This window comes from Molossus molossus, unplaced genomic scaffold, assembly GCF_014108415.1.
Source record: "Molossus molossus isolate mMolMol1 unplaced genomic scaffold, mMolMol1.p scaffold_m16_p_20, whole genome shotgun sequence".
Lineage (NCBI taxonomy): Eukaryota > Metazoa > Chordata > Mammalia > Chiroptera > Molossidae > Molossus > Molossus molossus.
In genome coordinates this window covers 47,486,183-47,497,714 of record NW_023425356.1, presented here as the reverse complement: position 1 = coordinate 47,497,714, position 11,532 = coordinate 47,486,183, and positions in this window count along the sequence as shown.

Genomic DNA, 11,532 nt, shown 5'->3' with positions numbered 1-11,532 from the left:
AGGGAGGGGGTCTAAGGAGGAGAAAGCGGGGGAGGGAGGGGGCATACGGAGGAGAAAGCGGGGGAGGGAGGGGGCATAAGGAGGAGAAAGCGGGGGAGGGAGGGGGTCTAAGGAGGAGAAAGCGGGGGAGGGAGGGGGCATAAGGAGGAGAAAGCGGGGGAGGGAGGGGGTCTAAGGAGGAGAAAGCGGGGGAGGGAGGGGGTATAAGGAGGAGAAAACGGGGGAGGGAGGGGGTCTAAGGAGGAGAAAAACGGGGGAGGGAGGGGGCATAAGGAGGAGAACGGGGGGGTGGGAGGGGGTCTAAGGAGGAGAAAACGGGGGAGGGAGGGGGTATAAGGAGGAGAAAGCGGGGGAGGGAGGGGGTCTAAGGAGGAGAAAACGGGGGAGGGAGGGGGCATAAGGAGGAGAAAGCGGGGGAGGGAGGGGGTATAAGGAGGAGAAAGCGGGGGAGGGAGGGGGTATAAGGAGGAGAAAGCGGGGGGGGGGTCTAAGGAGGAGAAAGCGGGGGAGGGAGGGGGTCTAAGGAGGAGAAAGCGGGGGAGGGAGGGGGAATAAGGAGGAGAAAGCGGGGGAGGGAGGGGGTCTAAGGAGGAGAAAGCGGGGGAGGGAGGGGGCATAAGGAGGAGAAAGCGGGGGAGGGAGGGGGTATAAGGAGGAGAAAACGGGGAAGGAGGGGGTCTAAGGAGGAGAAAGCAGGGGAGGGGGGGCATGAAGAAGAGACAACAGGAGAGGGACATCAAGGACAATTGTCACCAGCTCTGTTTGGCTTTATCTTATAAAAATTCTCAACACTCGTGCGCTGAAGGCCCGCAGGAGTCTGCTCCAGCAGAGCCACTTCCTGAGCGGTGGGTGACAGGAGCGGTTCAGGACGTGATGTGTACTCTGACGCCCCTCCCCCGAGGGCGGCTCTGGACCCGGCTGGAATACACACGTGTTCAGGATTCCATGAGGTGTGCGTGCGGTTGCCGGCTGCTGTTTGTTTTCTTCTCTCTCCTCCCTTTGAAGGGCTGTTCTCTTTGCGCCGGGGATCTGGCTCTACTTAGAATGTCTAACAACGGCACAGATGGTCCCCATTTACTGCCACCTCTCCTGTCTGGGGAGCCATCTCCATGTGCCTGTGTCCCATCTCCCCACCTGTCTCCCAGCCATCCTGGGAGGCCCTCCTGCAGCTGGCCTCCCTCGCCAGTCACCCTGTCTGCAGCCCTCCCCTCGGACCTAGCAGCTCAGGTCTCCCTGCTGGAGGGCAGACACCCTGCGCTCCAACCGAAACAGGAAAATCTCCCTGGTCCCGGAGGGCAGACACCCTGCACTCCAACCGAAACAGGAAAATCTCCCTGGTCCCGGAGGGCAGACACCCTGCACTCCAACCGAAACAGGAAAATCTCCCTGGTCCCATAGGCCTCCAGCCTCCACCAGGGTGCGGACCCTCCAACCTGGAGGGAAAGCCAGCCTCGCCCATGCGCTCAGGCAGCGGCTCTGGCGGACAGCGAGAGAGACACTGTCTTACTGACTGAACCGACGAACTGGGAGGGCAGGGACGCGTCTTCATGGTACAGAAGGCGAGGGAAGGAAGGCCTCAGGGTTTCAGCAGCGGCGAGCTGGGTTCTTTGGGCAGCTGGCCGCCCTCCCTCCCAGGACTGTGGTGCCTTCGCTCACCCCAGCCCGGCTGGGTGCTGAGGGCGGCTCGGGCCTCACTCCCTGTCCATTCATTCATCAAGCCAGACAGGGTTCCAAGAACCAGGGCTGCGGCAGGAATAGGGAAGAAATGAGTTACAGAATAAATGAAAAGTGTTCCGTGTACTGAAGAGAAACAATATGGACCAGATAGGGAGTCCTGGGGTGGGGGATGGTGGAGAAAGGTTAAATAGGATGTGGAGAAGGTGAAAACTCAGGCCATGCGGGTGTCTGGGGCACAGCCATCCAGAAGTGAGCTGACAGGCAAGTGGGAAGGCCTGAGGGGGTGCCCGGTGCCTGAGGAGCAGGGCGAGGCCAGGGTGCCGAGGCTGAGTGAGCCACAGTGCGGGGAGCGGGAGGGGAGGCCGGAGAGGTGATGGGAGGCCAGACCCTGCAGGCTCCCGGGCTGCGTAACTGCTGGCTATTCCTCTGAGCGCAAAGGGGCCACTGGGTGGTTCCAGGAAGTCCAAGATCTGATGCGTGTTTTAAATACACGAGCTGAACGTAGTGTCAATGCGAGGAGGCTACGCCAGAAACCCGGGGAAGGGCAGGTGGCAGGCGGTCCTGGATGTGTTTTGAAGGTAGGAGCCAATAGGGTTTGCTGGCGGCTCAGATATGGGGGTGCATAAGCCGAGAGTCCATGGTACTTCTGTGAATGAGCAACTGCAAGGTGACGCAGGTCTGCAGGGGGAATGACGTACCCAGGCCTACAGCTAGGAAGTGGCAGAGCAAGGCTCAGTCCGGGACTCTCCAGTCCCGGAGTTGGCCACATCCCGTTAAGAAGCCTCAGCGGAGACAGAGCAAATGGTCCCTGCCCACAGGAAATGCAGCGCAGTCACAGACCGTGCAAACGTATGGAAAATTCCGGAGACTGTTTGCATCCAGGGCTGTTTCATTCCCAGCGAATCCGGAGGAAAAGGCCCTGAGGAGTGTCTCGGGCTGTCTGCCTCTCCGAGAAGCTGTTGTCAGAAGGCTTCCTAGCTCTGCTCCCACCTCTGCAGTGAGGACCCCTGGCCACCCCCACCCCCGCGTGGGCCTCAAACTTCTCCTCCTGGTTTGATTGACTGCCGGGGAAATAAACAACAAAAACCCATCTAGATTAGCAAGGCAGCATCTGCTGCTCCTGGGAAGTTAAACAATTGCACTTCTAAATTACAGCTCGACACGGAATAGAAGAGATGTCACGAGGCAGGGTATGATTAATTGCCAAATGAATTATTGAAGCTATAATTGCTGAGGAGTTCAGAGGAGCGCGTGATTGCCTTGGTGGGCATGGTCAGGAGAGGCTGGGGAGGAGGGCGGCTGGGGCTGGGCACAGCCTGGGCTGCGGGTAATTCCTGAAGACCGTGCAGAGGTGGGGTGGTCGGGTTCCGATGCCAGCAGCTCGCGGGAGCTGAACTGCGGACGGATCTGCCCACTGTGGGCACCTCCCCTCTGATGGCCCCATTCTCACTGTGGCCTTCTACCTGCTCTCCGTAAGGTCTGAGTTCCCTCCTCCACCCTTCTCTGGCCCAGTGACTCCCTGTGTCTGGGCCTCAGCTGCTCACTGGGCTGAGACGAAATGTCTTTCCGCCATAGGAGAGAAACAGCGAGTCTCTCGGCCTGGAGCGGAGAAGTACGAAATCATCCGAGTTTGCTGCAGCTCGATTAAAACGAGGCTCATGTTCACAAGGGCGTGACGCGCAGGGAGCCAGGTCAGGCTCCTGACGTGCAGGCCGGCATGCGCCCAGGCTTAGGAGTTCCACAGACCTGAGCCCCGCTCCCTGCTTGGTCTGTCCGGCTGCGTGATCTTGGACAGCGCGCCGAAGCCCTCGGAGCCTCACTGTCCCCTCTGCGATGCGGAGCTGCCTGAGACAACGGACACCGCATGCACCGCCCCGGGCGGGCGTCGAGCCGAGCGCCACACACGGTGGTGGCTATTGGCGAGGGGTGGTCCAACAGGTAACACCTGAAATAGCTGCTCTCGGGGTCCCCATGGCCAGTGCCCCAGAGGGTGTGACATCCTGTCACTGCCCCAAGTGGCAGGGAGGCAGCATGGTGAGGGCAGGCGCCGGAGGGTAAACGAAGAAGGTGTGTGTAAGGGGCTGGCACAGCGGAACACGCCGGCTAATGGCGCGGAGCAGTGGCCTGCCACGGGCACCCACAGCTGGCAGAAGCTGGGGACTGGCACCCAGGCCGCAGGATGCCCAGCTGTGTGCTCCTTACAGTGATAATTAGGAAGCCTATGCAAAGATGTAAAAAAAAAAATGGTGCTTTATGGAAATGGCAGAATATAAAGCAGTACACACACTGATTGCAACCGAATAAACGTGTGAAGGTAATTACAACACAAAGAGCCACTGCAATTGTGGGATTCGGCTCACGTGAGGGTGAGCGAGGACTGCTCTGCGTTTACCGTGTCTTGAGGCTTTTCCCCTACGTAGCCTCTCCCAGGGCAGACCTGTTGGAGGGGAGGCTCGGGTCTGGCTGGGGAGAGTGTGGGGCGTCAACCAGCGCGTCCGGCAAACAGGCACCAGGGCGTCCTCTCTGGGAGTCCCGTGTGGGCGGCGGTGGCCGGCACTGGTCCTGGCAGGGGAGGCAGTACTGGGCAAGGCGGTGCGGCCTGGCCCTGGAGAGGGGACGGGTCAGAAGTGGCCGTGGGAGGCCAGCCGGTGGCTCTGCGTAGGGGACAACATGTGCCGGCACAAGGCTGTGAAGCGGCGAGCTCCCTGGACGGGTTCGCCTGAGGCTGGATGAGCGGCAGTCAGGGGCTGGGGCGGGGAGGGACAGGGAGGAAGCCTGAACTGGTAGAAGGGGGACTTGGATCCGTGGCTCCCAAGCCTATCACTTGTCGGAATCTTCGGGGGTGCTTTCCAAAATACAGGCTCCCGGAGTTCCTCCCAGACCCACTGAGTCAGAACCACCAGCGTGGCAGAGTCCGTGTGTTTGGAAAAGCTCCTTGGGACTCTGAGGCGGCACATAGGCTGGCCTGCCGGGGCCCACAGGCTGACAGCGCCCCTCGTGGCCTGGGAGACGCTGTGCTCCGAGCCCTCGGGGAGGCGCAGCTCTGGGCGCTGGGCTCCTACTTGTCTGCACATAGAAGCTGTGCCCTCTCCCAAGCCCTGGAGCTCTGATGGCGACAAGGGCTAAGTGCAGTGCCCCCTCCTCCAGCCTTGGCCTGGGAGGGTGGAGAACGCCCCTCCCGGCCCCGGCCCCAGCCAGGTCAGGCCAAGGCAAAACGGAGCCCAAAGAATGAGTGTCCATAAGGAATGGGTGTGGGGAGTTTGAATTCCAGCTGACAAACCATTTCTTTTGCTTTTGCTTTAAAATGACTCAAATTCTCCCTGGCCAGTTTGGCTCAGCGGTTGGAGTGTCAGCCTGTGGACCACAGAATCCTGGGTTCGGTTCCTGCTAGGGGCACGTAACAAAAATAAATGAGTAAGTAAGTAAGTATATAAAATAAAATGACTCAAATTCAAGACCAAGGCTCTACCACCTCCGGCCTGAATGAGGGTGCCCTCGGTCGCTGTAAAAGCCTCTTCTCCCCGCAGGATCGCACACAACAGGCTTCAGAGAAAACCCCCTGCAGTTCCTGAGCTCCGCGGTCCGGCCTCTGCGTTCTCGTGGGAAGTGAGGTAGCTCCTCTAAGGGTGCGGGACACTGCCACGCATGGCGCACTCAGTCACTACCGGTTGTTGTTGATCTGTCTGTACTGTTTACTACTGAGATGCCCATGGTTCCTGCAGGCTCTCATCAGCCTTAGTTCCCAGGAACTTTCAGGAAGAAGCCAGAAATCTCCTCCAATCTCCTGCTCTCTTCCCAATTTGCTTTCACCAAATAGTTCTGGCACCTCACTCTTCCCTGGACCATGCTGAGGGAACCCCTCTCTCACCCTTCTCTTGGTCCCCTAATGGCACACGCTCGTCATGTGTTTAGTCTTGTACCAAGGCAGGCAGAACAGTTGCTATGAGTAACTTCCGAGTCTGCCAGGTGACACGGGAGATGGAGAAATATAGGGAGAATAATCATCTATGTCAGTGCGTGGAGCTGGGACTCACATCCAAGAACCTGGAGCCCCCAGCACCCCCACCCAGCCACACCCCTACGCTGCCTGCGTCCAGGGCCACTCCGCAGGGCCACTCCACTTAGAAGGCCCCGGGGACGAAGGCTCGGAGGATTGGTGGTGAATGTGCAGACCTCCAGGGAAACCTGAGCTACAGATGCTGAGGAGAGCCTTCCAAGGCCGTCAGTCACACCCCACAAGCCACAGGCCCACCACAGCTCCATTCAGTCAGTCAGTTGTCATGCCTGCTCTGTGTCAGGTGACGCTGGGCTCCGGGGAGACACAGGGGAGAGTCCCGGCTAAGGCCCGAGGCCACGAGGGCCCGACTTAGAGACTGGAGCTGGGCACTAGGTTTTACATCCTGGCTCCTGTCTGTCCCTCCACCAGGGCCAGCTACAGGCTACCACGACAGATGGCAATGCCCTGAAAAACCCTGCCAGCATGGTGCTTTTTTAGTATAATACACATTTTAGTGTAAATATGCCCCAAATGCTGCATGGGACATACTATACTAAAACATCAGCTGCCACTGACCTGAAGTTAAAATCGAATGTCCTGTACTCTTCAGTTGCTACATCTGTTACCCTTACCCCCAGGGGGTATCCGTCCCCAATCCCTGGCCCCGGACACCACCAGCTGGCATTCCCCACATCCTAGAAAGCGTTTGCACAGGAGCAGAGCTGGGCGCTGGCCCAGATCACAGAGAGAAAAAGTTCGGTGCCTACCAGGTCTTCATGGGCCAGGCCCTAAGGGCTGACCTGCGTCACCCGCATTAACGCACTGGATGCTCACAACAACCCCATAAGGTACATGCTATTCCTACCCCCGCCCTGCAGGTGACAGGCCTGAGCTACAGAGAACTGAGACCGCGCAGCTACAAAGGACAAAGCCAGGCAGACCTGGGACATGAAAACAGTCCCCCAGCCTGTGACATGGACTTAATTCTTGGTAGAAATGGGTCCTGGACCTACACTGAAAAGAAGGTGGCACCGTGCGTCTGCTGGTACTGCAGCTGCCAGATGGCACTGCCACCAGGCTATTCCCCCTCTCCAGCGTCGTATCTAACTGCTGAATGGTATATTTATTCACACAAACACAGATACATCTACATTCCAAGCACTGACGGAGCATTAGCCAGCTGCGGCGCTGGTGTCCCAGGGATGTTCGGTGCGCTGCCACCTGCTGGCGGCCTCGCACAGCCGAGCGGATGTCACTCTGGGAACAGTCACCCTCCCTCACTGGGATTCCTCCTCCGCACTCCAGGCCCGTGTAAAACCCTCACCACTTCTGACACGTTACACGTTGTATTTCTAACACGTGTTTGCAGCTTGTCTCTCCCAATAGAAGGTGAGCCCCTGAAGGCAGACAGCGTGCCTTCCGTTAATTCACTTAACAAATGGTTTTTGAGTGCTTACTATGGGCCAGGCACAGGGCTAGGGACTAAGATTAAGTGCCCCCAGAGAGGAACTGACAAGAGGCAGACAGTGGAGGAACGCAGCTTCAGACACTACGATGAGCCCTAGGAGGAGTCCTGGGTACGGGGGAGGCGGTGGGGTCAGGTCAGGAGGAGCTTCCCCGAGGCTGTGAGGCTGGGGTTGGGGGGCGAGCCTGCGAGGGGCCTTCAGGATGCGGTCATGCTGCCCACTGCTGCCCTTGGCCAGGCGTCCTCCCCAGCAGGCACGGGAGCAGAGGTGGGGGAGGACGCAGAAGCACAGGGTGGGCACACATTTGCAAGACGAGAAAGGGAAACAGAGAAGAGGCTACAGTGGGGCGGATTTGGTTATTGCTGCTGCTTTTCTGGGTGATGGACACTTGAGAATAATTAACTCCAGGGTTAGGATTCTGTACAGATGCAGAGGTTGAGGGTGCAGGAGAATGTGGGTGGTGGTGATGGGAGTGGTGGGGGTGGTAGAGGTGGTGGAGGTAATGAAGGTGGTGGTGGTGATGGGAGTGGTGGGGGTGGTAGAGGTGGGTGTGGGGGTGCTGCTGCTGGAGGAGGTGGTGGTGGTAATGAAGGTGGTGCTGGGAGTGGTGGGGGTGGTAGGGGTGGTGGTGCTGGAGGAGGTGGTGGTGGTAATGAAGGTGGTGGTGGTGATGGGAGTGGTGGGGGTGGTAGAGGTGGGTGTGGGGGTGCTGCTGCTGGAGGAGGTGGTGGTGGTAATGAAGGTGGTGGTGGGGGTGGTGCTGGAGGAGGTGGTGGTGCTGGAGGAGGTGGTGGAGCTGGAGGTGGCTGCCGCGGCGGGGCCAGGGTAGGGACGGTGTGCTGTGAAATGCAGGTTTGCACAGTGAACGGGCATCATCCTGGCAGAGGGCTTAGCTGTGAGTGGGCGGGGCAATGGGAAAGTCAAGGAAGTTCTAGGGTGGGCGTCTGTCTATTTAGCCAACAGGTGCCTGGTTGCCTGTTACATGCCAGGGCTGGGTGCCAGAAGCTCAAATGTCAGGGCGAGGGGCAAAAGTGAAACCAGGCAGAAAGGTAGAGTTTGCCCATTTGATGAGAACTTTGAACACCAAGCTGAGAAAGCAAGTATCTTTGAACAAACGGGGAGAGATGGGACGAAAAGCCGCCAGGGAGGGGGTGACTACAGGTCATGTCCCTTTCCTCCAAAGGTCCTTGTCCGATCCTTGGAAGAAAGTCCTTCAAAGAGGAAAGGAAAGAACACGCATGCAGGCAGAATTTCATTTCCGAAGGAGCCATTCTCCTTCAGCAGAAATCCGATTTGGCAAGAGGTAAAGGGGACCAGGCTGTGGAAGGCGGAGGCATGGGGAGTCTGCCCTCAGTCAACGCTTCGGGCTCCAGAAGCTTCGGGGACCTGAGCCTACCACCTGACAGACAAAGGACCTCACACCTCAGGTTGGCAGGAGCTGGAGGAGTCTCCGTGGTGAATGCGAACGCAATCTGGATACACAAACAGAGAGGTAAGAAAACCACCACCCACAGCACTCTCCTCAAAGCTGGCTGAGGACCCGGCTCTAAAGTTGGCTGTGGGCTGGGCAGGGCTGGGACTGGTGGCCACTGAACCCCGAGACGCTGGTGCATCTCCTCTTTCCGCACCACCGTACGGCTGTTCGGAGTGGGACTCAAACCTTTCCACAGGAACATGTAGGAATATACTGATGCCGCAGGAGGGAAACCGAATTAATATAGTGATATCATGTAATTAAAAACAAGATCCCCCTGTGCCAGAAATCCTCCCCACAAAGGTAGCAGAGAAAGAAAACTTTTGTTCCCGAAGAAGCATCAAACCAGAACGGGGTGTGCACCACGGGCCGTCTGCCAAGAGACTGCAGAGACAGAAAAGAATGTCCCCGCGTCTAGCCCAGCAGAAACAGCCCGGCACACGCACACGCACACGCACACGCACACGCCCAAGGGATCAGTCAGCAGTCCTCAACCAGGGGACAGCATGCCGGCACACACAGCTCGTCCTCACTTGACCTTAGTAACGGGGGGACGACTCGTGTTGCTTTTCTCCAGAGGAGAAGCAAGCTCCTCTTATTTTTGGGACAGAAGGCAGTGTTGCAAACTGGAGCGAGGCGCCCACAGAAGTTAGGCTCCCGCCGTCCTGTGGAAATGGGGAGAGTGGAGCTAGTTCCCTGGATGTTTGTTTCAAAAAAATAAAAGGCTTTAAGGTCCTGAAGGTAACTTACGTTCCTGAGTTGAGAGACTGACAGAGGCTTGTTTGGCCATCATAAAGATTTGTATATACTTGAAAGGAAGAGAAAGCAGCTTGGAAAGAAAGGGAGATGTCTTTTCCCGTATTCTCAACATGGGGCGTAAAGCCTCTTGCGGGAGTGTCCCCTTACCCAGGACCCGTGGTCCCCAGGGGACGCTGAAACCTCGGGGAGTACAAACCCCATATGTACACTGCATTTTTCCTATTCACACGTACCTACGATAAAGTTTAAATTATGAATTAGACACAGTCAGAGATTAACTAATAATAAAATAGAACAATTATAACATCATATTGTGTTAAAGGTTACGTGAATGTGGTCTCTCTCTCTCTCTAAATACATCGTACTGAACTCGCCCTTCTTCTTGTGACGATGCCCGATGGTAAGAGGCTGGGCCTGTTTCAGAGAATGTGTAACCTCCCTCGCCTGCAGTAAATGGCTTGGTGTCACACGTTTCAGGGGACCCCTTGCTAAGTCTTTGTGCAGCTCAATGCTTTCTGGTCAACACAGTGCTGTCGATGGGAACGTGTTTTCGGTCCATGTCTCCCACCCACAAATGTAATGCCTTTCCCGTGTTAACTAGGCGCTTGTCACGTGACTCAGCACGTGACCGTAACTCTTGCAGTTTGGGGTGCCACAGCAAAACTAGCACGAATACTTTTTCTTCTTCACAATTTCACGGATAGAAGATTCATTCTTACCATAGATCTTAGGCCCTCAACATAGGAGTTTTTTCTTTCCTTATTCTATCAAGAATGTTCACCTTGGCACTTAGATCAAGTGCAATTTAAAACTTATGAATTATTGCCCTGGCTGGAGTGGCTCAGTGGTTAGAGTGTTGGCCCCGTGGACTGCAGGGCCTCTGGTTTGATTCCTGGTCAAGGGCATGTACCTGGGTTTGATCCCCGGCCCCAGTCAGAGGACGCGCAGGAGGCAACCCATCTATGTGTTTCTCTCACATCAGTGTTTTTCTCTCTCTCTCTTTCCCCTCCCTCCCTTCCTTCTAGTCTTTCTAAAAAAAAAAAAAATCAATGGAAAAAATATCCTCAGGTGAGGATTAACAAAGAACAAAAAATAAATAAAAAATGGATGAATTGTTTATTTTTGGAATTTTCCATCTAACATTTTCAGGCTGTGGTTGACTGTGTATAACTCGAACTGCAGAAAACAAAACCATGGATAAGGGGGGGACTACTGTATTTTAAATTTGTATTTGTCCTTACGGTTTCTTCCAAGTTACTATAAAATAACATTATAAACCTCTAGTTATTTGCATTGTGGTTTCTACCTTTCTATGGGCAACTTGCAGTTGCCTAAAATCCCAGCAAGTCCATAGTTAAAGGCAAACAAATCAATGACCAGAATTATAATTTAATGTAAGGATGCATTTAAAATCCAGTGCAGTATTTGCCTTGGGGGAATTACCTTTAAATACAGCAGACATTCACCCTTGTTTATCCAGCCATACTGGGACTGGAGAAGACTTAAATCCCAACGTTAACCTGGGGACATTAGACCAGTCTCTTGTAGTTCGTCTATTAATTAGATGTTTTTCTTTTCTATATCGTCCTTCTAATCAAACCAGTTAATATTTTTTTGCATGTCAAATAATGAGGCTGGGTACCTGGGAGCATATTAATTACTTTCACTTTGTTATTATAAAAAATCACTAGTGTAGATGGTGCCACTCATACCCAACTAATGACCGGACCACTGGACTTGCCCAGACCACATTCATACTGAAAGCACAATTTAGAACTGACCAGAAATATGGTTGTGGGGACCATTACTGTAAGTGCAGAAAGAGAGTAGTGTAATGAATGAACGTTGTTTGTTTTCTAACAAATGTGATTTTCAAGGTAAGTAGCATAACCGTCTGAGTAGGCCAGCCAGGCAGCCTATGAGAACAGTAATAGATTTCCTAGAATACTTCTGTTCGGGCGAGGTCAGTGTCCATCACTTACTCTTGGGAAGGTCAAGCTTTAGGTCCTTTGAGGGGGCCCCAGACTGCTGCTCCCGTGCTGTGGGCGTTCGGGGAAGCGCGGATCCCGCTGCACTATCTTCCACTCCGGTAGCCTGACGGGTGATCGGCGGCACCTGGAAGTGTCTCCCAACTCGGAGACGGCCTGTCTTTCCTCTGG